Raw genomic sequence first — 24336 nt, forward strand, 5'->3', positions numbered from 1 at the left:
GAGGCAAGCCAGATTAAATCAGAAGATAATATGTAATGGAATGATCTAGAACATAGTCTTACTTCTTATGTTCACTTTTGTGACTGGATACAGATTCTGTGTATACTTATTTCATGGGTTTCAGGTTCACTTGTACAGAAAGGCCATCATACTCTTCTCCAAATGTTTTAGGTTTACAGTTGTCAGGATAAAAATGAAATACTTTAATCCATACCAATAATTTCTTCTCTGCAACACTGACATAATAAAGTTTTATTCTAAATATATTTTAAGCAATCACATATAAAACTGAAACTACTTACTCTAGTGGAGGAGAATTGTTGAATCAAATACTCATGTTTTTCTCCTTATGAAAAAGAAAATTTAAGTTAGCCTTCCTTCACTATGTAGCTCGAACTGCGATTTGTAGATTAATATCACTGCACCAGCTGCAAACCTCTGGCTGCAGCCTTTCGGCTGTGCTGTTCCGCACAACCTTAATGTGCTCATCAGAGTGCTTGCTAACGCAGCCCAGCATCCACAGGCGCTGGGAATGAGCTGATTCGGGCATCCGGATGTAGCCACAGGTTCCAATGTTTTCAGGCAAATGGCTTTACTCTTCCTCTAATGGTCATGTCAGTCCCATACTACTCAAGGCTCCAGGCGCTCTGTGCCCTGCGGTACATGATCATCCCCCTGAGTACTACAGAGAGAAGCTGTGAATTCTTAGAAGTGGAAAAAAGTACCGCTGACTAGTGGAACTGGTGAGTTTTGTGCAGTACTGGAGGTGTATCATGGGCTTCATGCTTCCTGTTTGATGCCACTTTCGGAGGTGTGAAGAATGATTCAGTGCAACTGTAAGAGATCACTTCCATTGGCCTAAAGTATGCAATATTGTTGGAACATAAAATACAATAAAATAAGAAATCATGTTGTCACGCTCATTTAGAAGATGAGGCCCAGGATTCAAAGCAGCAATTAACTCAGATCACAAGTCAAGTATGTATGAAATTTAACTTGTCAACAGTTCATCTAGAGCAGGTTTAATAATATAAAGTATTTTAGGTTACTAGTTTCAGTGGACAGCTTTCTTTCATATTTTCCTTATGATTAGTTTTATTACAATTTTATTATATTTATAATGCACTTATTTCTTAAACTGTGACTTTTGCCCTGGCATCTTTTCTTATAATTACAAGTATATTTTCTTATAATATGTGCCGCCCTTAGGAAACTTGAGGATTATGCATCATTCTTCACAGAAGTTGAGAGAATGTTTTTCCTGTTAAACAATGTTTTTAGTGATTTCTCTATTGCCATGGTGAGGCAGGCCAGATTAAATCAGAGGATAATGTCTAAGGGAATGTTCCAGAACATAGTCTTATTTCTCATCTTTGCTTTTGTGACTCGATACAGAATCTGTCTACACTTATGTCCTGGATTTCAGGTTAGCTTGTACAGAAAGGCTATTATACTATTCTTCAAAATGCAAATGTTTTAGGTTAATTTACAACCTTTTTGAAAGGTTAAGTTTCCTTTATTTTCCTTTCATTTAAATTGTATCAGAAAAGCATAGAAATATTCAGGCCATGTATAGCACGTATGTCAAAACAGAGAATTAAGAAAATTATCCAGATCCTGCCCTTGGATTTTTATTGAGGTCTCATTCACATACCATGGCGTTCACCCATTTAAACGTCTCTTAGTATATTCACAGAGTTGTGTAACCATCGCCACAATCAATTTCAGAACGTGGTCATCACTGTAAAAAGAAACCCTGCATCCCAGAGCCATCACCTCCACCCTCATCGTAGCCCCCCAGCTCCCCCAGTCCCGGGCGACCACCATCTACCTTCGTCTCCATGGATTTGCCTGTTCTGCACGTTTCCTATACCGGAGTCACACGGGACGTAGTCCTTCATGACCGGCTCCTTTCACATGGCGTGTTTGCAGGGTTCGTCCGTGCTGTAGCGGGTGTCACTGCTGCATCGCTTAATATTGTCCAGTAACACCCTATTGTCCAGCGACCCATTCAGCACTTGATGGACCTTTAGGTTGTTTCCACCTTTTGGCTATAACGTATAATATTGCCATGAACATTCATTCACAAGTTATATGTGAATGTACGTTTTTATTTCCCTGCCATTGAACATTATCCTCAGAGTTAGTTGGTGGATTTCACCACCTTTCTGCCTTTCTCATGCTGTCCTTGCTGCCTTTTCAGTTTCTGGTCATCTGGCCTCATGCATTCAGACCTGGCGCACAATCGCCCCTTCTTCATGAAGCTTTTCTGACTGTTGTGACTCTCATTGATCTTATGCCTCAGCCCTTGTTGTCTGGTCTGTGCAAAATAAGTTAGTCCTTCATTTTGCATTGCTTTGATTTTTTTTTATGAGAGTTAATCTTGTCTAATCATAAATTTGTCTAAGGGAGGAATAATATCTGATGTGCCCATCACTTATGCTTATATAAATTGAAAATGTTTTTTCTTTATAGTTGTTAGGGTAAAATTATATACTTTATACCATACCAAAAATCTCTTCTCTGTGAGATTGATGTAATAAAATTTTATTCTGAATGTATTTTAAGCAATTAAATCTAAAATGGAAACTACTTAATCTAATAGGGAAGAATTGTTCATTCAAATACTCATGCCTTTCTCACTATCAAATAGGAAGTTTAAATTAGTCTTCCTTTATTACATAGTCAGAACTGGGATTTGTAGATAGGCACTGCTTTACCAACTGAAGAGCTCCGGCTGTAGCCCTTCTGATCTGCCACACCACGTAACATTAATCTGCTCGTCAGAGTGCTTGCCAACGCAGCCCCAAATATACAGTTGCTGGGAACGAATTATTCCAGGCACCTTGATTTAGCAATAGGGTCCAGTGTTTTCAGGGCAGTGGCTTTAGCCTACCTCTGGTGGTCACGTCAGTCCCATGCTGCTCAATCCTGGAGCTGGTCTGTGCACCGCGGTACGTGACCATCCCACCGAGTGCTACAGACAGAAGACAGCCATGAATTCTCATAAGTAGACAAAAGCTCTGCCGGCTAGTGGAACTGGTGACAGTTCTAGGAAGCACTAGGGATGTATTCTGGACCTCATGCTTCCTATTTGATGCCACTTTCAGTGGTGTGAAGAGTGATTCAATGCAACTGTAGGAGACCACTTCCATGGGTGTGCCACCTGCCTAAAAGATAAAATTCAACGTATGTAACCTGAAATTCTGTACCCCCCATAATAAGATGAAATTAAAAAAAAAGAAAAAGGAATTTTTTCAAAAGAAAAAAAAAAAAAGGCTTACTAAATTGTACTGCTAATACAGGGGGCCCTCCATATCCACAGGTTACAAATCTACCAATTCAACAAACTACAGATCAAAAATTTAAAAAAAAATAACAACAATTAAAATAATACAAATTTTTAAAAATATAGTACAACACCTTTTTACATAGCTTTTACACTGTATTAGGTATTGTAAGTAATCTGGAGACGATTTAAAGTAGGCAGGAGTATGTGCATAAGTTATGTGAAATTAAATAACTCAAACTTAAAACTGTTGGGACTTTAGATTATTCTGAGCCTTGAAACAAATGTGACTATGCAGCCAGAGTCATGTGACATACAGCCACAATTTCTGCCCTTTTTTTCCTGTAAATAATTAGGAAGGCCAAACGGTACCAGAGCTAAGACCCCCCCTCAGATCTTTACTGCTCCTCACAGAGTAATAAAGTTATATGCCTTGGAATGTAGCAATCTGTAACCAATAAAATCATTGTAATGTAAAAAAAAAAAAAAGTAAAATAATAATGTTAATAGTAACTATGTGCCTCATACTTTTCCAAGTACTTTAGGTATATTCCCCAATTTAATCTTTTCCACATCCCAGGAAGGAGGACACTATTATTCTCTCCATTTATAGATGAAGAAACTGAGCCGTTAGTTTGACCTTTTTGCACAAGGTCACATACCTAGGAATGGTGGAGCTGGTATTCAGACTCAGGTCTTCTTTCCGTGTGTAGACCTTGCCTCTCAAAGTATTCCACGGAACTTCTCATTGTCATCTACAGGATCAACCCCACTGACCCTGTGGGTGAAAATGAAGACATGCTCCCCTCACTCTACTGGAATCTGCAGGGTGCTATGCCCCTGTGTAGGGATGCGTAGAAGTCTAGCTTTTTTTCTCTTTTCCCTTTATATTGGACTCAGAGAGTACACTGTGTCTCTCTATGAATATAGACAGTTCCACTTACCAACTGGTATCTATCTGCTTTCTCTTGTTTAAAACAAGAAAAAGAAAACTTTGTGTGGTCATATGTGGTCAGCAAAGCATGGCTCTGACATGGTTGGATAGGCTAACTGGAAGTTTTAACATGGCTTCTCCTTTGGCATGTTTAATTTTGAGGTTTGACAGTCATCCTCACAGTTTAAGATGACACTTTAAAAATAAATTCTCTCCTAGTGATGACGTGAGCCCTGCCACACGATGGGAGAGTCAGCAGAACCGTACGGTCCTACTTGGAATTGACATTCTCTATTGCACTTTTGATCTTGTTTATTTTTAAATTGTCTTTTTCTCTCCCTGAAAAGGAAATATGATGGTCAATATTAGATGTTGAAAGTTTATAAGTTGCCTTGTTATAAAAAGCTAAATATATTCATAAAAATAAAATAAAACTACAGTTCAGGCCGGGTGTGGTGGCTCACGCCTGTAATCCTAGCACTCTGGGAGGCCGAGGTGGGCGGATCATTTGAGCTCAGGAGTTCAAGACCAGCCTGAGCAAGAGCGAGACCCCATCTCTACTAAGAATAGAAAGAAATTATATGGACAGCTAAAAATATATATAGAAAAAATTAGCCGGGCATGGTGGTGCATGCCTGTAGTCCCAGCTACTCGGGAGGCTGAGACAGGAGGATCGCTTAAGCTCAGGAGTTTGAGGTTGCTGTGAGCTAGGCTGACGCCACGGCACTCACTCTAGCCTGGGCAACAGAGTGAGACTCTGTCTCAAAAAAAAAAAAAAAAAACCTGCAGTTCAAGCAGTGGTGCTTGGAACACAAAAATAGAAACGCTCACCATAATGTAATTTTCCATCTTTTCCCATTTTACCACTTTTGTAAACTTGAGTATTTATCTGGTATGACATAATTTGAAAACAAGAATAATGTTGTATTTTCATCCTAGAGCAGGGGTTGCTAAACTTCTGTGTAAAGGGCCAGATAAGTTTTAGGTTTTGTGAGCCAGAAGGTCCCTGTTGCAACAGCTCCACTGTGCGGTTACAGCACAAAAGGAGCCATAAATAATATGCAGAATGAAGGGGTGTGTCTGTGCGCCAATAAAATTTAGCTACACAAACAGGTGATGGGCAGATCTGTGCTAGATTATTTTTTTTTTTAATAAAAGTGTGTTAGTCTAAAAACCATGTTTTCTATATACCACGTTTTGTTTATCCATTCATGCATTGATGGAAATGCAGGTTATTTCCAAATGTAATTTTTAAAAAATTCCCTGTTTTAGCTACAAGAAGCGCACAATCAGCTGAAAGAGACTGGACGACGTGCTGAGAAGCTGGAAGACCACAGGACAAAGTACAATTTAAAGCAGCACAAAAAATGACTTGAGTATTATAAAGCAAATAAGCTTATAGTTTGAGAATTGTACCGGTTATGATAATAACTATATCTGTGTGAAGCCAAGGAAAAATTTCAGCTTTAAGCTATTTTGAAATGCATACTTTTTGTACATTAGTCATAATTTGCACATTTTCCATGAACACAGCTAGAAAAAATGATAGAGTTGCCAAATCATCTACTTTTCAAATCTTTAAGAATTTATGTAGTGATATCTTCAGATGTTTGGTTTGAAATTACATGATATTTTTAAAAATTATCTGAGATTATTTTATGATGTATATTTTAGGCTCAAAATAGAAAATACAAAATTAAAAGTTACCATCAAAGAGCAAGCGGACAAACTTGAGCAGCGTGAGAAACACCTGTTAAGTGCAAGTTCAGTAAGTCAGTCTCTTCCTTTCTGTCATACCCAAAAGGAATTTTATTTCTCTCATAGTACAGGTTGAGTATCCCTCATCCAAAATGGTTGGGCCCAGAAATGTTTTGGATTTTGGAATATTTGTAGATACATAATGAAATATCTTGGGGTTGGGATCCAAGTGTAAACACAAAATTTATTTGTTACATACACAACTTATGCACAAAGCCTGAAGGTATTTTTACATAATGTTTTAAAATAATTTTGTACATGAAACAAATTTGAGTGTGTTTTCACTGCAACCTGTCACATGAAGTCAGATGTAAAATTTTCCAGTTGTGGTGTCATGTCAACCCTCAACAAGATTAAGGTTTTGCAGCATTTTCAATTTCAGGTTTTGATATGATGATGCTCAACCTGTAGTACAGATTCTCCTTGACTTACAGGGGTGTCATACCATGATAAACCCGTCGTAAGTTGAAAATATCATAAGATGAAAACACATTTAATACATGTAAACTACTGAACATCATAGCTTTGCCCATCCTACCTGAAACATGCTCAGAACACATACATTAGCCTGTAGCTGGGTAAAATCATCTAATACAAATCCTGTCATATAATAAATATTGAATATCTCACATACAACATGTTGCTAGCCTGGAAAAAGGTCAAAATTCAAAATTAAAAAATACATTGAAATTGGGATGTGTCATACCATAGTAAAGTCAAAAAATTTTAAGTTGAACCATCATCGTTATGTCAAAATTGCAGTGGTTTCACACCATTATAAAATCAAAAAATTGGAAGTAAGACTATCATAAGTCAGGGATTATTTATATATAAGAATATTTTATACAATATGAAAAGTCTCATTGATGAAAACATTACTCTATAATGATAGTACTTACTAGGAGTAGTGCAAGTCCCCTTGACTTTATAGAAGAAATTGACATACTTTCTAAAATTAATGATGTGGGTAGTAAGATTTCAATAAAAATATTTCAATAGTGTAAAAATATTTTATAAATACGTATACCAAATTTTGTTTATCCATTCATCTATGGATGGACATGTTGGTTTTCCAAGTGTAAATCTTTACAAATTTTTTGGTTTAGGTGCAAAAATGCCTGGCAGATCAATTGACAGAGACTTTAAGATGGAACAAGAAGATGGAAGACCACATGCAAAAGTATAATTAATAGCAGCACGCAAAATAACTTGAGTATTTATAAAGCAAATAAGCAGTGTAATATGAGATTATATCAGCTGTGGTAATAAGTACATCTGTGTGAAGCCAAGGAAAAGTTTTAGCTTTAAGCTATTTTGAAATGCATACCTTTTGTACATTTTTCCAAACTTTGCATATTATCCACAAAATACAGCTAGAAAAATGATACAGTTGCCAAATTATCTGCTTTTCAAATCTTTAAGAAATTATGTAATTATATTTTCAGATGTTTGTTCAAAAATTCTTTGGTATTTTAAAAATTTATCTGTGATATTAATTGTTTCAAAATATACATTTTAGCCTTGAAATTGAAAATTCAAATTTAAAAGCAAGCATCAAAAAGGCAATGGACAACATTGAGCAGTATGAGAAGCAACTGTTAAGTCCAAGTTCCGTAAGTCAGTCACTTACTTTCTGTCATACTGAAAGGGAATTTTATTTCTCTGATAGCACAGGTTGAGTATCCCTCCTCCAAAATGCTTGGGATGAGAAGTGTTTTAGATTTTAGAATATTTGTATACACACAATAAAATATCTTGAGGGTAGGATCCAAGTCTAAACACACAGTTTATTTATGTTTCACAAATACCTTATGCACAAAGCCTGCAGGTAATTTTATGGAATGTTTTGAAATGATTTTGTCCATGAAGCAGAGCTTTGAGTGTGTTTGCACTGCAACCTGCCACATGAAGTCAGATGTGGAATTTCCCACTTGTGGTGTCATGTCCACATGCAAGAAGATTAAGATTTTGGAGCACTTTGAATTTCAGATTTTCAGATTCAGGATGCTCCGCCCATAGTATAGATGCTCCTTGACATACAGTGGGGTCCTATCCTGATAACCCACCGTAAGTGGAGTGTATCATGGGACAAAAATGCATTTAAAACGCCCAATCCCCCTAAGCTACTGAACATGATAGCGTAGCCTAGCCTACCCTAAACATTCTCAGAACACTTACATTAGCCTAAAGTTGGGTAGCATAATCTCACACAAAGTCTACCTTATAATGCAGTCCTGAATATCTCCTGTACCACATATTGCTAGCCTGCAAAAACATCAAAATTTAAAATTCAAAACATATTGAAATTGAGATGGTTTCACACCATTGTAAACAAAAAATTTTAAGTTGAAGCATCATAATTATATCAAAATTGCAAAGGTTTTACACCATTGTAAAGTTGAAAAATTGTAAGCTGGGTCATCAGAAGTCAGGGACTATCTGTATATAAGAATGTTTTAGGCAATATGAAAAGTCTCACCGATGGTATATTTTTTGCATTCATACTGATATTACTCGCTACTGGCAGTGCAAGTCCTCTTGACTTTATGGAAGAAACTGAATTCATAAAATTAATGATTTTGGTATTAAGATTTTAATAAGGAGATTATGATAGCCTGAAAAGAATATTTTATATATGCCACATTTTGTTTATCTATTCATCCACTGATGGACATTGGGGTTGTTTCTGTGGTTTTTGCTATTGAAAATAATGCTGCTGTGGACGTGGGTGCGCAACTCTCTGAGTCGCTGCCAGCAGTTTATAATATATTTTACAATTCTAAGAAGAGATTTGAGGAATGATTCTAGAATTCCAAAATTGTCCTGTAATCTAAAACTGTCCATTGAGATTTTGAGAATAAATTGCTTTTAATGTTGTGATTTGTATTCCCCGTCAAGAATGGGAACTAGGTCATTATGCGAGATTGTTCCTCTGAAGGGATGTGCTTTTCTGTTTGGGTTTTAAAACAAAAGAGATGCCGTGGCAGGCATTACAGGGCAGCACAGTGCTCCTAGCACCGGAAGTTCAGAAACTAACTTTTTCCCTTTCACATGTGTTCATCAGTCTTTTTAAGGCTTAAAAGTATGATCTCAGAAAAGACTGGTGTGTATTGGAGGATACTATAATAATTTATTGATGAGTAGTGAAAACTATGTAACTGTTTACCATGCAGAACAGGAGTCTTGTGTCATCGTGCTCTCCTTTGTAGGAATGAAGATCAGGTGACTTCCTTGTGAGGACTAAATTGGAGCAATGAGGCAGATACACCTACTAACTAGTTTCTTTAAGTCACGATAGGAAGATTGATGCAATTCTGTTTACAGATACACCTATCGGGGAAACTAGAACATTGTTGTTGACTGGCCTTTCTCTTAGGTTTCATATAAATTGGTCACATTTTATTAGCATAGTTTTCATATAAGTGACACGACAATATTTTGATGATGAGTCTTCTGTGAGTGAGGACGGCAGGAGACATGCCCTAAATGTGTGTCTTACAGGAATAGATTAAGGCATCAAAAATTGAAAAATTCGTAAGAATACTCAAAACCTATTTAGGTTATTGAAAAACAATGGGGGATTTTCTGTAGATTCCCATAGAAATGAGTTAGAAATATGGCCTAGAATTACTCACCACTTTGAGGTGTACCCTGTGAATCAAAAATGCCATAAGAAACAGCTTTGCACCAACTGAATCAATAGCCTTAACTTCTCCACAAAGCTCTCATCTCATGAATTCCTAAGCCAGAGACTGCCTGGGTTAAGGCATTCAATGGACACAATTTTGAGGTGAAGAATCTAGATTGGGAAGACACAATCCTCCAAATGACAGAGCATCTGAAAGAGCTTTACAAGACTTCATGTGGTCATCTCTCTATGGAAAAGGAGATTATTCACAAGGAAACAAAGGCATATAATAAATAGTCTAACACTCATGGAAAAGTTTTGCATTATAAAAAGAAAAAAAAGACAAAATATGCTGGTCAACAGCCTAAGGGTGAGGGTGCCCCCAAGATTAGAATATGGGCCGGGCGCGGTGGCTCACGCCTGTAATCCTAGCACTTGGGAGGCCGAGGCGGGCGGATCCTTTGAGCTCAGGAGTTCGAGACCAGCCTGAGCGAGAGCGAGACCCCATCTCTACTAAAAAATAGAAAGAAATTATATGGACAACTAAAAATATATAGAAAAAATTAGCCGGGCATGGTGGCGCATGCCTGTAGTCCCAGCCACTCAGGAGGCTGAGGCAGAAGGATTGCTTGAGCCCAGGAGTTTGAGGTTGCTGTGAGCTAGGCTGACGCCACGGCACTCACTCTAGCCCGGGCAACAGAGCGAGACTCTGTTTCAAAAAAAAAAAAAAAAGATTAGAATATGACACTGCACTCAAAGTAGCACAATAGGAATACACATAGACTGTAGAAGAGTAGCTGTATCTGTCTGCACAAGTAATCCACGGCAAGGAATGTTGCTGAGTGTGTGGCTGAGAACATTGTCGGTGAGAAGTGAACGAGAAGGAGGAGCCCTCAGTAAAGAGGTCAGGGCTGCAGACATAGATCAGGGAATCTGGGCTAAAGCCTTGATATTTAAGGGGCTCTGAGAGAATTTAAAAAGAGGAATAGGAGGAAACATCAGGGGTGCTGCATTTAGAAATAAAGTGGGTCAGAGGAGCAGAGGAGAGGATGGGGTCAGTTGGTGCTGAGAAAAAATCAAATTAAGGACTAAGAATAGGGCCTTGATGGCCCTCAAAATGTTTTAATTGGAAGTATAGGATTGAAAATCAGATTTTAGTATGAAAGAAGACAATGATGAAAATAGATCTCTGGATGAGACTATGTATTAAAGAATATTAGAGTACATCTAATCCCAGCCCTTTGGGAGGCCAAGGCAGGAGGATCACTTGAAGCTTGGAGTTCAAGGCCAACCTGGGCAATATAGCAAGACCCCGTCTCTACAAAAAATTAGAAAAAAAAATAGCCAATCATGGTGACACACACCTGCAGTCCCAGCTACTTGGAGGCTGAGGCTGGAGGATCACTTGAGCCCAGGAACTCAAGAGGCTCTAGTGAGCTGGGATGGTGCCAGTGCACTTTAGCCTGGGTGATGGAGTCAGACGCTGTCTCAAAAAAAGAATATTAGAGTTCAATGGAAGGAGAGAAACAGGATGATAGAAAAACCACAAGAGACCACCCATGGTGGCTTATGCCTGTCATGCAAGTACTGCGGGAGGCCGAGGTGGGAGGATCACTTGAGCCCAGTAGTTCCAGATAAGCCTGGGTAACGGGGTAAGAATTCATCTCTATAAAGAAAATAAAACAATTACCAGGAGTAGTGGTGTATGGACTGTACTTCCAGCTACTTGAGAGGCTGAGGGGGGACAATAACTTGGGCCTCAGAGGTGGAGGCTGTAGTGAGCTATGATCATGCCACCGTAGTCTGAGAGACACAGTGTGACCCTGTCTCAAAAAAAAAAAAGAAAAGAAAGTAAAAAAACAAAACAAATCAAAACCCCCAAATTAGAAAACAATCAAAAACTGAAAAGCTATAAGAATCAGGCAAAACATACATTATTAATATAGAGAAGACTTAAACTTTATTTTGTTTTGTAGATTTCTAGAGGGAAGGTGGCATCTGTTTTTCCCTTTAAATATTGCAGTTTCCATCAGCATTAAAACTAAATTGGTCTTTCAGATTAATGATTCTCCCTGGAGAATTACTTGATTATTAAGACCAGTTTGCATAAAACAAGAACATTAGGAAAAGAAAAAAAATTGATTTAGAGATTAGACCACACTCTTGAATTGTTCTTAAGGGACATAGTTCAATTTGTAAGAATTTAAAATGACTCTGTTTTTCTTTGAATTATCAGATTACATGAGTACCAAAATAAGAATCATTCCTTTTTTAAAATTCAATTTAATATTGAATTACATTAACTAGGTGATATTGATGATAAACATTTTAAATTTCTGCTTTTTTGCATATTTAAAATTATTCTCTGAATCACTGACTCAAAACTTAAAAAATGCAATAACTATTCATATTATAATTATCTAAAAATTTGTGCTTTCAATTTGTTTTAGACACAACCATCATCTCAGATGGAAACTCAGATGGATCTCAGCGTTACATATGGGGAATCTGAAGTCTCCCCAATAGAAACTTCTCAAGACGATTTTGATGAAACCACATTTAGAAGACATAATCAACTCTATGTGAAAGAATTAAAACGTAGAAAATCCTCATCCAGTGAACTAAGCAAGTAAGTCAAAATATGGAACCATAGAAAATAAAGTAAGCTCATTAATTTGCCTCAGAAACATAAGTTTTGGTAAAGGAGGCTCACGAGATTAGCTGGAAGTGAAAACTAGATAATATCATTTTGGTAAATGATGTTTGTGAAATTACCTTTGACATATTGCTTTAGGGTAGTTCATGTCTTTCTCCCTTTGTCTGGTTTTATATACCTTTTCTCCATGTAATACCATGTAGTTAACTTGATCTCTTAGTCCTTGTTTGAAGCTTTATACTTCAGACAGTGCTATTGTTACAAATTGCTTGCCAGCATTTCCCTAAGTAGAAATGCTAATGAGCTTAACTGCCTTTTGGAAGACAGAACTTACACCGCAACAGTCACGTGCTGCTGCGGCTGCTCTCTCATCATATTCTGCCACTTCGTAAATCACCTTCCCTTGATTGCGATCTTCGGTATCGTCACTAGTGGGCACCTTGGGACAGACTATCCTGTGTAGTTTTCCACTCTACGCAAAGGCAGACTTGTGAAATATGGAAAGATTAACACAGGGATGAAGGGGTGGATACTTCACAAAGTGGTTAAAAGTGATACATTGTTCAGCCTGAGGGTCAGGTGTGTGGAAGACAGAAAGGACAGGTCCCACCTTGATACTTGGTAACAATGTTGGCAGCTCATTTTGACTGGAGCTGCATTAGCTCTTTTTGATCACCAGCTCAGTGACCTCATTTTCCCCTAGAAGTTGTTGCTCTGAACTATTCCTCACTGCCAAATACTTAATTTTTCCCAGATAATGGGTGAAATGTACAAGGGCGGTGAAAGCAAGTGATTGACAATGTCTCTGAGAGATTTTTTTTAAACCTCTGAACTAATTTACTAAATGAAAGTATTTCTAGCTTTCTTTAAATTTTAATATTTTATTGTGTACATTTAAGGAGTACAACATGATGTTTTAACACATTTACACATCACTACGTTATTATGGTTATTATAGTCTAGCAATTTAACATATTTATCATCTCACAGTTACCCTTTAAACACAACCATTTCCAGTGGCGTCCTCAAGAGTCTTACAGAGAGAGCCGTTCCAGCAGGCAGCAAGCGCTGCCTGTTAAGCAGTGCATCATTGACGGCCATTTGTCTCCCCGCCATACTTTGTCTGAACTACTTGCTTATTAGAACTTTCTCTAGAAATGAATGTACATCTATGAAATGATTTTAAAAGTATGATTGCAAACAGTAGGCACGCTCTGACATATATTCAGCGTTAAAACGCTGTTTAATGGGAAATTTTATCTACTTATGGCAACTTTATAAAGTGCAAGTCATTTAGGAATAATTTACAAAAAAATGAAATACTAACCACTTATTTTTGCAATCTTCATAGAGCTCATCAGACTCTATCAGCGGTCGGGACCGAACTGCTTGAGGAGAAACACAAGAGTTCTTAATATACCAGTCCTACTGTGTGTGGCCAGTCCTACAGTGCTAACTGTGGACACTTAGATTACTCTGGGACATAGTTTGAAAGATACTAAATATGAGAGAAGCTGTGTACTTACCTAGAATTTGTTGATACGTTGTTGTTTTATATATTATGTTTTCATATACTTATATTTAAAAATGAAAAAGTATAAATGAAGTTTCAGATACGCCCCTTGTGTTAATGTTGCACTTGAAGCTACCTCTGCCATGTGTAAACCTACTTTGTACCTGGAAATAAACAGAAAGGAACAATGTTTTTATTAAAAGTGGTTTATGTTTTTACTCCATAAGACCAAGTAGCTTTTGATTTGGTATTATGCATAAAATGAAGATTATCAGTTTATTAAGCTTTTTTATTTTTTCTGGCCACATTCAGTCTCTCCTAACCTATTGCTCCACACACTTCAGGAGCCACTGAGGGCACCTTGTCTAACTGAATAGGACAGGGATTAATATCGCCAAGAGGTTTTTCTCTCCTTTTTGCTGTGATCTTTGCCAGGCAGTGTAGTAAGTCACTCAAGTAGGGTCAACAATACTATATTTCTAGTAAGAGGAAAAATGTGTGATTCAATGGTAAAATAGGAATAAAATGAAAGGGACTTTTAACAAGTCCTTTAATATTTGCCAGTTTTCACTTATGAATATGGGCAAAACCACCCCAGCCTCCCACCAACTACGACAAAACTGGACCCATCAGAAATCGAAACACTGTCACTAAGCGCTTGGGTGGCCGTCCCAGAGCAGCTCCCTCTCCATTGCCTGGGTCTGTCCCTTTTCCCTCTGTTTGACCTGGTATCTCTTTCCCAATGTCAGTTGCCCTCAGCAGTCATTTGTGTGGTGACATATTCAAGGGTCAGTGAAAGGCTGGAAGAGACTTGATGGAGGCGGAGGACACTCCAGGGTCGGAACAGAGGCCGCTACTTCCAGCAGCTGCTCTTTAAGAGTTAGGAGAAAAAGATGGCCTCTAGTTAAATTTGTTATGCCATGAGACTTCTCTATCTAGAGAGAGATTTCTTCAGTGCAAAGGTAAGCAATCTGTTGAGAAGAGTATTTCATTTTTATCTAAGTGAAATGTGTGTTATGCAAGTCCCTGCGAAAGGGGTATAAAGAAGTAATAAAACCCATCACGCATATGTAGGAAATACTCAGGAGAAGAGCTTTTGGGGGAAAGGTAAGATGATTATACCTTAGCAGTTCCTCAGTTCAGGTCAGGTAAAGATGTACATTTTACATAGTGTTTCTTAATTGTAATAAAAGATTCTTTCAATGAAGCCTTCTCCTTTTATATCTGGTATTAACATTTAATTTTTGCTTTTGTGAGGCCTAGCTAGTAGTGTTATTGTCACATTCACACATTTTATAAAGCCTGTGCTTTATGTTGTCACAGAGGTGTAACAGAGAACTGTCTCTCAAAATACTAGGAAATCTGTTCACCAAAAACCTTTGTCTTGGCAGGCACGGTGGCTCAGTAATGCAGCTTTTTGGGAGGCCAAGGTGGGGGGATTGCTTGAGGCCAGGAGTTCTAGACCACTCTGAGTAATACACTGAGACCCCATTTCTAAAATTATTTTTAAAAGTTAAAAAACATAATCTTCACACCTAAAATTTATAAAGGCATTGGCTATCATATTATCATTACCACCATGACATATTACTATGTTCAGTAGAGTCTGAGATCCTGTTCTTGGCATTTAGTGAGAGAATACTTTTATATGAAAGAGTCAAGTAAGAGCACTCTAGATGGGGACACTTGTAATATTGTTGAAATATTTTCACACATTTCATCATTTTGTCGCTAACTCTAATTAGTCATATATTTAAAAAATTGATAGTGATTTCTGAAGAGAAGTCAAAGTTACAATGAAAGAGTAATAGATTCTTTTCTTTGTTTCTAATCCTACGAAGTCTTGTATCAAAGAAACTATGGTTGAAAACTGACTTTAATCTATATATATTCTTTTCTTCAAGCAGATTTTCTAAAATCTTTGTGTCTATATGAATAAAGAAATGTTAGTAATAATACAGATAGCATAATATTTTTAATTTTTTGCAGTAGAATTTTCATAGGAAATTATGACAGTAACACTTTCTTCATGTGTGTATTTAAGATTCTGTGCTGAAAAATTACTAGCATAGAACATACCTTAAAATTCTAATTTTCAAAAACTGGAGAGTGGAAAGTTCACTTTAAGGAAAAAATCCACTGAAATTTAAAAAATGATTAAACTTTTATAAAGAAGAGGGTGCTGCTAAGAATGACAAACAAACACATTCATTGCAAAATATGACTTGAATTATTTAACCTTTCTATTAATAAGAGGAAACATCACTCTTCTGAAATGGTGTATATTCAATATACCAATATTAACTGTATTTTTATCAGAATAATCTAAACAATTACACAAGATGTTCTTTCTCTGTTACATAAACTTAAAATAAGTAGGAATTTTATTTTACTCATCTGAATATCTTTTTATTTAAGTAATCTGAAGTTAGCTCTAATCTGTAAAACTATTCCTTCATTAAGGCCACATTTTGTAAGCAATGTATTATTCCCATGATAATTTCTCTTGTTTAACTTAAACATTGTAGTAATATTTGTCTCATTTCAGATACAGGAGTTGGGAGGAAGCATAACTAGAAACTAGAAGAAGGTACGTTGCAGAAATTTATTAATTAAATTGAAAATAGTTGTTGATTTCTGAAATAAACTGTAAATAGCAAGTGGAATCCCTTTCTGTTGCTTGGTAATAGATACTATATTAAATATTTTTTCTATACCATGCTGTTTTGGTTACTATAGCCTTGTAGTATGATTTAAAGGCTTATAAGGTGATGTCTCCAGATTTGTTCTTTTTGCTTAAGATTGCTTTGGCTATTTCTGCTCTTTTTTGGTTCCAAATGAAGCATGGAATTATTTTTTCTAGATGTGTGAAATATGACATTAGTACTTTGATGGGGATTGCATTAAATCGATTACTGACTTTGGACAATGTGGACATTTGAACAATGTTGATTCCATCCACCCATAAGCATGGGCTGTTTTTCCATTTGTTTGTGTCATCTGTGATTTCTTTCATCAAAGTTTCTTAGTTCTCCTTGTAGAGATCTTTCACCTCCTTGGATAAGTATATTCCTAAGCATTTCATTTTCTTTGTAGCTATTGTGAATGGTATTGAGTCTTTGATTTGACTCCCAGCTTGGCTCCTTTTACTATATACAAATGCTACTGGTTTGCGTGCACTGACTTTGTAACCGGAGACTTTGCTGAATTTATTTACCAATTCTCGTTGGTGGAGTCTTTGGATTTTTTAGATATAAGATCATATCAGCAGCAAGAATCAGTAGTTTGTCCTCTTTCCTGATTTGGGTACATTTTATTTTTCTTTTACCTAATTGCTCTGGCTATGACTTCCAGTACTATGTTAGTAGAAGTAGTGACCATGGGCACCCTCATCTTCCAGTTCTTAGTGGGAATGCTTTCAACTTTTCCCCATTCAGTGTGATGATAGCTGTGGGTTTGTCTTATATGTCTTTTATAGTTTTGAGGTATATTCCTTCTATGCCTGGTTTCTTGAGAGTTTTTAATCATGACAGAGTGCTGGATTCTGTCAAATGTTTTTTCTGCATCTATTGGGATGATCATATGGCTTTTGTTTTTGCTTCTCTTTATGTCCTGAATCATATTTATTGATTGACATATATTGAGCCATCCTTGCATTCCTGAGATGAAGCCCACTTGATCATGGTGAATTATTTTTTGATGTGCTATTGAATTTGGTTGGATAGCATTTTTAAGGATGTTGGCATCTATATTCATAAGGGATATTGGTCTGTAGTTTTCTTTTTGGTATCTACCCTAAAGAAATCACTTTATCAAAGAGACACCTACACTTGAATATTTACTGCAGCAAAATTCACAAGTGCAAAGATGTAGAATCATCCTAAGTGCCCATCAATTCGAGTGGATTAGTAAAATGTGGTATATATACACTGTGGAGTACTACTCAGTTGTAAAAAGGAATAAAATAATGTGTTTTGAAGCAACTTGGATGGAACTGGAGACCATTATCCTAAGTGAAGTATCTCACGAATAGAAAAAACACATTTATTCTCTAGTAACTAGGAACTAATCGATGAGAACGTATGGGCAACAGAGAGACGTAAATGTCATTGGAAATCAGGAAGGGTCATGGGGAAGTGATTCTTGTGAAGTTATTTAGCCTTATCTCTTGCCTCTTACCATACTCTGCCCCTTTGCTCTAGCATCTGGTCAACCTAAAGCACTTAAAATTCCCCAGTGTTCTTCTTCACCTCCAGGTCTTTGCACTGGCTTCTTTCTTCTATCTGCCATACTTTCTCCCTATCCTGTGGGTATCAATCTATGTACTGTCTCCGCCAGAAACAAAACAAAACAAAAAAAACCTATAATATTGACACAAACATAGGATGTGTTCTGGTACTTCTCTGTTTTATCCCTGTTATGGTATCTATGAGCAGTATGGAAATGGGCTCTTTCTGTGTTTTTTCAGGTTATAGTATACAGTTGTTGAAGGGTGGACTGTATCTCCATCTTGTAATTCCAGTGCTGGCCATATACCTTAGCACAGGGTTGTAAAATAAATGAATAAAGAATGAGAACAGCAGAAGCTCTGCTACTTTACCACAATGATATTAATAATTAATTCAGTGTGCAACTATGGGCAAATTATACTTAATAGTAACTTTGCAGTGTATATACATATTTTTGATTCTTACTAACACTCCTAAAATTCTCAACTCCTTTTTACTGACTTACATTTAGTTAGCTGTGTGTGACTATCTTTTAGATGAAGAGTATAATTCTTTCTTTTTCTTTCTAGCTGCTTCTGAATTTGCATCTGGATCCCACATATCCTCTCCTCTAACCTGCTGATGAGCTCAGCGTAAATCAGTATCTACTTTGAAAACCACATTAAAATATGTACCCATTTTATGGAAAAAAATCTGTGATCTAAAAAATAATAAAATGTTATTCCTGGGCTGTTGACATGATGTTTTACTTGTTTCCCATTAAATATATCACATGGGAGAATTTTTATGAAAGGAAAATAATTTTGTATTACATATGCCTGATGGAAATTTACATAGTTTTAAATGATGTTTCTTGACTTCCTTAACTTTTCAGTGATATTTCAATTGAAACCAGTGTTATTGAGTTTTAGATACTCAAACTGCCCTCATGTCAGCTGTTTAAGCAGCCAAACAACCAAGTTGTCATTAATATTTTAGTGGACTTAAGTCATGGGTTATTTTTATTTTACAATTTTCATCACTGTATGTAGTGATAGATTTAGATTTAGACAGGCATCAATTTGGTATAGTGGTGCAGTGGTCATTGTCAATGTTTGGACGTATTACAATTATTACAGTGCCATGAAACTTCTAACTTTGAGCACTGATTTATATAGATCTTGCCTTATGGAAAAGATCACTGGTGGGATTATTACTTCATTTCACAGTTCATGTTTATGAAAGCATTTATCCTATTCAAAGTTCTGCATTAAACAATGCTAATGATCAGATGTAGAGCATGACCAAGTACTAATAATGTGTCATGAGCAGGGGTTGGGTGATAACCTTTTCACTCTAAGGTTCCAAAAACAGGAAACAATTCCATGGTATTAATTGAAGACCCTGTGACTGGGATGTACATCAGTTTTCTTATTTAATTCTTGTAATAACCTTTCTGAACATTATTCAGTTAGTAGCAATTTGATGGCGAGTACATGTGGTGCTTATTTTTCCATTCTTGTGATACCTCGCTTTGAAGGATGGGCTCAGGCTCTATCCAGGATGATATGAGAGGTGCTACATCACCATTGTGCTTTGTAGTTGACTACCCAGCCATAAAAACATGTTCCATTGTCTTTAATTACACTTGTTGGGGCACAGGATCATTGCTGCTGTCACTAGGAGGATGTTCCACTGCACAGAAGCTTTCTCAGGGCCCCCTTCATGCCCCTGTTCCTCAGGCCGTAGATGAAGGGGTTCAGCATGGGGGTGACTACAGTGTATGGGACCGAGGCAACACCCCTGTCGGAGAAGCGTGTGTCCATGTGGAACTGAGCTAGACCCCAGGCAGGTCCCACAGAATAGGCAGACAACCGAGAGGTGAGACCCACAGGAGGAAAACACTTTATACTTCCCCCCTGCTGTTGAGATCCTCAGGACAGAAAAAACAGTTGGAGAATAAGAGAAAAGAATCCCAGCAAGAGGAAAGAAGCCCATGACACCGTCACAATGTATAATATGACATTATTGATGGAGGGGTCAGAGCAGGAGAGCTGGAGAGCCTCAGGGAGCTCACAGAAATAGTGTGGGATTTCAGTGACTGCACCATAAGAAGCCGCAACACGGTCACTCTCCGAGGAAGGGCCCCCAGGATGCTGACAAGCCCGATGTGGACAAGCACCTGGACACAGAGCACTGGGTTCATGATGACTGTGTAGTGCAGGGGGTGACAGATGGCCACAAAGTGGTCATAAGCCGTGACCATCAGAATCAGATTATCCAGAAGTCCAAAAACCATGAAACAGTACATCTGCGTGAGGCAGCCGGCACCGGTGATGGATTTGCTCTGTGCCTGGATGCTCCACAGCATCTTTGGGATGGTGGCGGAAGTGAAACAGATGTCAGAAAAGGACAGGCTGGAGAGGAGGAAGTACATGGGGGTGGGCAGGTGGAGTCTGAGATGGTGGCCGGGATGATGGGCAGGTTCCCAAAGACGGTCACCAGATACAAAGACAGGAACAATACAAAGAGAACAGACTGAAACCCTAGCTTCTCAGAAAGTCCCAGGAGGAGAAATACTGGAAGCACAGTGTGGTTTTCTGGTTCCATTTAAAGGAAATGTCTGCAAGAGAGACGAGAGAGAGAGAGAGAGAGAGAGAGAGAAGCAAGACAAAATTAACCACCAACCGGCATTTCAGAACTGTGGTCCATATTTGCTGGAACCTGATGTATTGATGAGATGATGCCTTTGCTTTAACGACCTCTTCTCTTCTGTCTGTCAGTGCGGGGTTTCCAAATGCTGCCGTCTCCTCCTGTGTCACTCCCGCTAACTGGAAGATCTAGACACAAAACCTAATTTTGCACCCAAGGCTGACTTCATCTGTTCAACTGCCCTGACACCTGGTCAGCCAGCCTTTTTTTTCCTCAAATATCTTTTGAATTACTTTTGTGGTTTACTTTTAAATTCCTTTATAGTAATAGTAATTTTAAAAGTCATGGATCCATATATAACTTCTGTAAACAGTAAGAATGCCATGATGTTTTCTACACACTTGATTAATTAACAATGTATTGTTTATTTCAAAAGAGCTAAAAGAGAAGACTTAAAATGTTCCCAACACATAGAAATGATAATTACTTCAGGTGGTAAATACTTTAAATACCCCGACTTGCTCATCACACATTCTATACATGTAACAAAATATCACATGTGCTCTGTAAATGTGTACAAATATTATGTATCAATAAAAATGTTTTAAGTATCATGGATCAATCATCAAAGAAGAAATTGTATTATCAGCCAAATTTATCTCCCACGAAAGACAAGATGTCAAATTAGTAGTTTTGAAATCTCACCTATTTGCAATGTATAAAAATTATTCGGAGCCCTGTGAAATAACTATCCCAATGAATTTTAAGAATCAGTTTTAACCCTGATAACAAAAGACAATGTCCTGCTATGATAGCAGAAGTGTAAAAAAATAAAACCCACTCATTACTCTAATTAGCAGAAATGGAAAAAACTCAAAGTAACTATAAAATCCTTGTATCAATTTGTCACTCATACTAAATATGATGACCAGGTAGCACTCAGCACAAAGAAGCAATGAACATTTCATATTGGTAATTTATTATGTTACAGAAAATGGGTAGAAATTTGTCTACATATAATAGGATCATCTTAATAAATACAAGATTCTGCAAGGAAATATCTTTGAGAAAACTGTAAACAGAAGTATATTTCTTAACCATGATAAAATAGCTTCCTTGATAGTCAGCTAATATCAGCCCTGACATGAAATTATTTGAGGGAGCTTTCCGAAGCTCCTATAGAAGACAGATACACCTACCACTACTGCTACCCAACACTTTTTCTGAAATTTCAAACCAATGCCACTAAGGAAGGAAAAGCAATCACAGCTTCATATCTTGGGTAAAAGTCGATTGATCACATTTTTGGATAAAATTGGTAACTTAAAATCAACTGAAGAATGGTCTCGAGTCCCATCCAGATTAATACAAGAGGTGTTAGTTCACCATTTTTTATGGCTGAGTAGTATTCCATGGTACTCATATACATTTTATTTTATTTATTTATTTTTATTTTTATTTTTTTATTTCAGCTTATCATCGGGGTACAAATGTTCAGGTTTATTGCCCATGCCCCCCATCCCCCCGAGTCAGAGCTTCAAGCGTGTCCATTCCCCAGACAGTGCGCATCACACTCATTGTGTAGGTATACATCCATCTCCTCCCCCCACCCCCCACCCCCCACATCTGTCCGGCCCCCAATTGGTGTTATTCCCAAATGTGCACTTAGGTGACGAAAAGGGAAACCAATTTGCTGGTGAGTACATGTGGTGCTTATTTTTCCATTCTTGGGATCCCTCACTTAGTAGAATGGGTGCCAACTCTCTCCAGGGGAACAAAAGAGATTCTATATCACCGTTATTTCTTATAGCTGAGTAATATTCCATGGTATACATATACCACATTTTACTAATCCACTCATGTATTGATGGGCACTTGGGTTGTTTCCACATCTTTGCAGTTGTGAATTGTGCTGCTATAAATATTTGAGTTATTCTTCATTCTATTCACCCATTCCATTTTATAGTTTACTGCTCTTTGATGCTGAGTAGCATTCAATCCCATGGTTATATCACAAAGTTTTCTTTTAACCCCTTCACCTGTTGAACATTTGGGATGTTTCCAGGTTTGAACGATTATAAACAAACCTGCTGCAAACATGACTGTACAGTCTTTGTGGGGACATATGTTTTCATTTCGCTTGTGTAAAAACAGTAGAATAGCTGGGCCTTATACTGGGCATATGTTTGAGTTTTACAAAACTGCCAAACTGTTTTCCAAAGTAGGCTGCACCATTTTTCACTGACGAAATAAATGTGTGAGAGTTCTGGTTGCTCTATATATTCACCAACACTTGGAAATGTTATTCTTTTTCATTTTGGCCACTCTATTGGGTGTGAAGTAGTATCTTACTGTGGTTTTATTTATTTACATACTTTTTCAGAGGTGAGGTCTCTCTATGTCACCCACGCTGTCCTTGAACTCTGAGCCTCCTAAGTGATCCTCCCACCTCAGTCTCCACCACCTCTGCTGCAGCTGGGCCAGGGTGGGAGCTGGGAATATGGGTGCTTTTGTGACCCCCGAAAGACAGAGACTGCTGTCACTACTGCGAGAGGGAGGTGTCGGCAGCTTGTGTGCCTGACAGCTGCCTGCCTCTGCTAATCTCATTGTGAAGTGGGCCAGGGATCCCCCCTCCTGTCTCGGGCCCACAGTGCAACCATCCTGCATGTCCCTGGAAGGCAAGCGAGTCCAAGGGGAAGTAACAGACTGGATTCACCCCACAATTAGTGCGGTGTCCTGGGAACAGAGAATGCAGGAAAAATATTCCTTTTGGGGCAGAGCAATGCCCCAGAGGGAAATGATATTTTCAGAGTTGGAATAACAAGATGGAAGTGTGCCTCATGAGCAAACAGACAAAGCGGTATACACCTCCTCTGCTTTTGGCCCTCAGCACATGCAGCCTTGGGCTGGATGGAACTCGGGTGTTTCTTCTAAAAGTCCTAAATCCCACTGAGGTTCTAACGCTTTACCTTTTCCTCCTGTCTTGTCTGGGGACAGAGCTTCAGTTTCCGTCATCAACCATCCATGTGGAATTCTCACTTCCACATGGAGACCTTCCTTTCAGAAAACCGATCAAGGTGAGTCTGAGAGCCCTGTAGGTCCTGTAGCAAAGGGTTGGGGAGAATGAAAGCCATGAACACGTGCCTGAGGTCCCCTGAGAGCCAACCTAGCCTTCCCAGAGTGGAGACATTGCTGTCATCGTTTGCTTGTTTCCTTTATTAATTAATTGATTCATGTATTAATATTCATTTATGGTGCTGAACTCAGCAATGGAGGGCTATTTTTTGACAGTTAAGTAATGGAATCCCAACTATATAAGAAAATAGAAAGTTAAGGAATGGAATCCCAACTATGTGTTTTGCTTTCATATGCTGGCTTGAGAATATTTGTATTAGTTTTCTGTTGTATTTTTTTCAATATTAAGAACTGGAGTTTTTCACCAATTTTGGCATTGATCATTTAGTTCTTGTGTGAGAATCAATGTATTTGAAGGGAATGTGTAAAAGTTTATGAATTTTGTGTAGCAAAATCCATCCATCAATCATGTTGCATTCCTCACATTACAGATGTAGAAAGTATTTCTGCATCATTTGGCTAAACAAATTGCCTTTTATATATACATTTTCAACTTGTTTTCATACCTCTATTATTCCTTGTTGTGCTTCCTGGCTTTGTGTATTCAATCAGTTTCTAGATTT

At 37.7% G+C, this 24336-nt stretch overlaps 1 long non-coding RNA gene and 1 pseudogene across 1 annotated transcript; both read left to right on the forward strand.

The window, feature by feature from the left end:
- Positions 1–24336, forward strand: part of LOC138399495 (cytochrome P450 4F2-like) — an 859494-nt pseudogene that overhangs the window by 588401 nt on the left and 246757 nt on the right.
- On the forward strand, positions 7555–13768 carry LOC138399422 (uncharacterized). The gene is made up of 3 exons (XR_011236164.1): positions 7555–7594; positions 12060–12238; positions 13617–13768. It is a non-coding gene; the product is annotated as an uncharacterized lncRNA (long non-coding RNA).

This window comes from Eulemur rufifrons, chromosome 2, assembly GCF_041146395.1.
Source record: "Eulemur rufifrons isolate Redbay chromosome 2, OSU_ERuf_1, whole genome shotgun sequence".
In the NCBI taxonomy this organism is placed as follows: domain Eukaryota; kingdom Metazoa; phylum Chordata; class Mammalia; order Primates; family Lemuridae; genus Eulemur; species Eulemur rufifrons.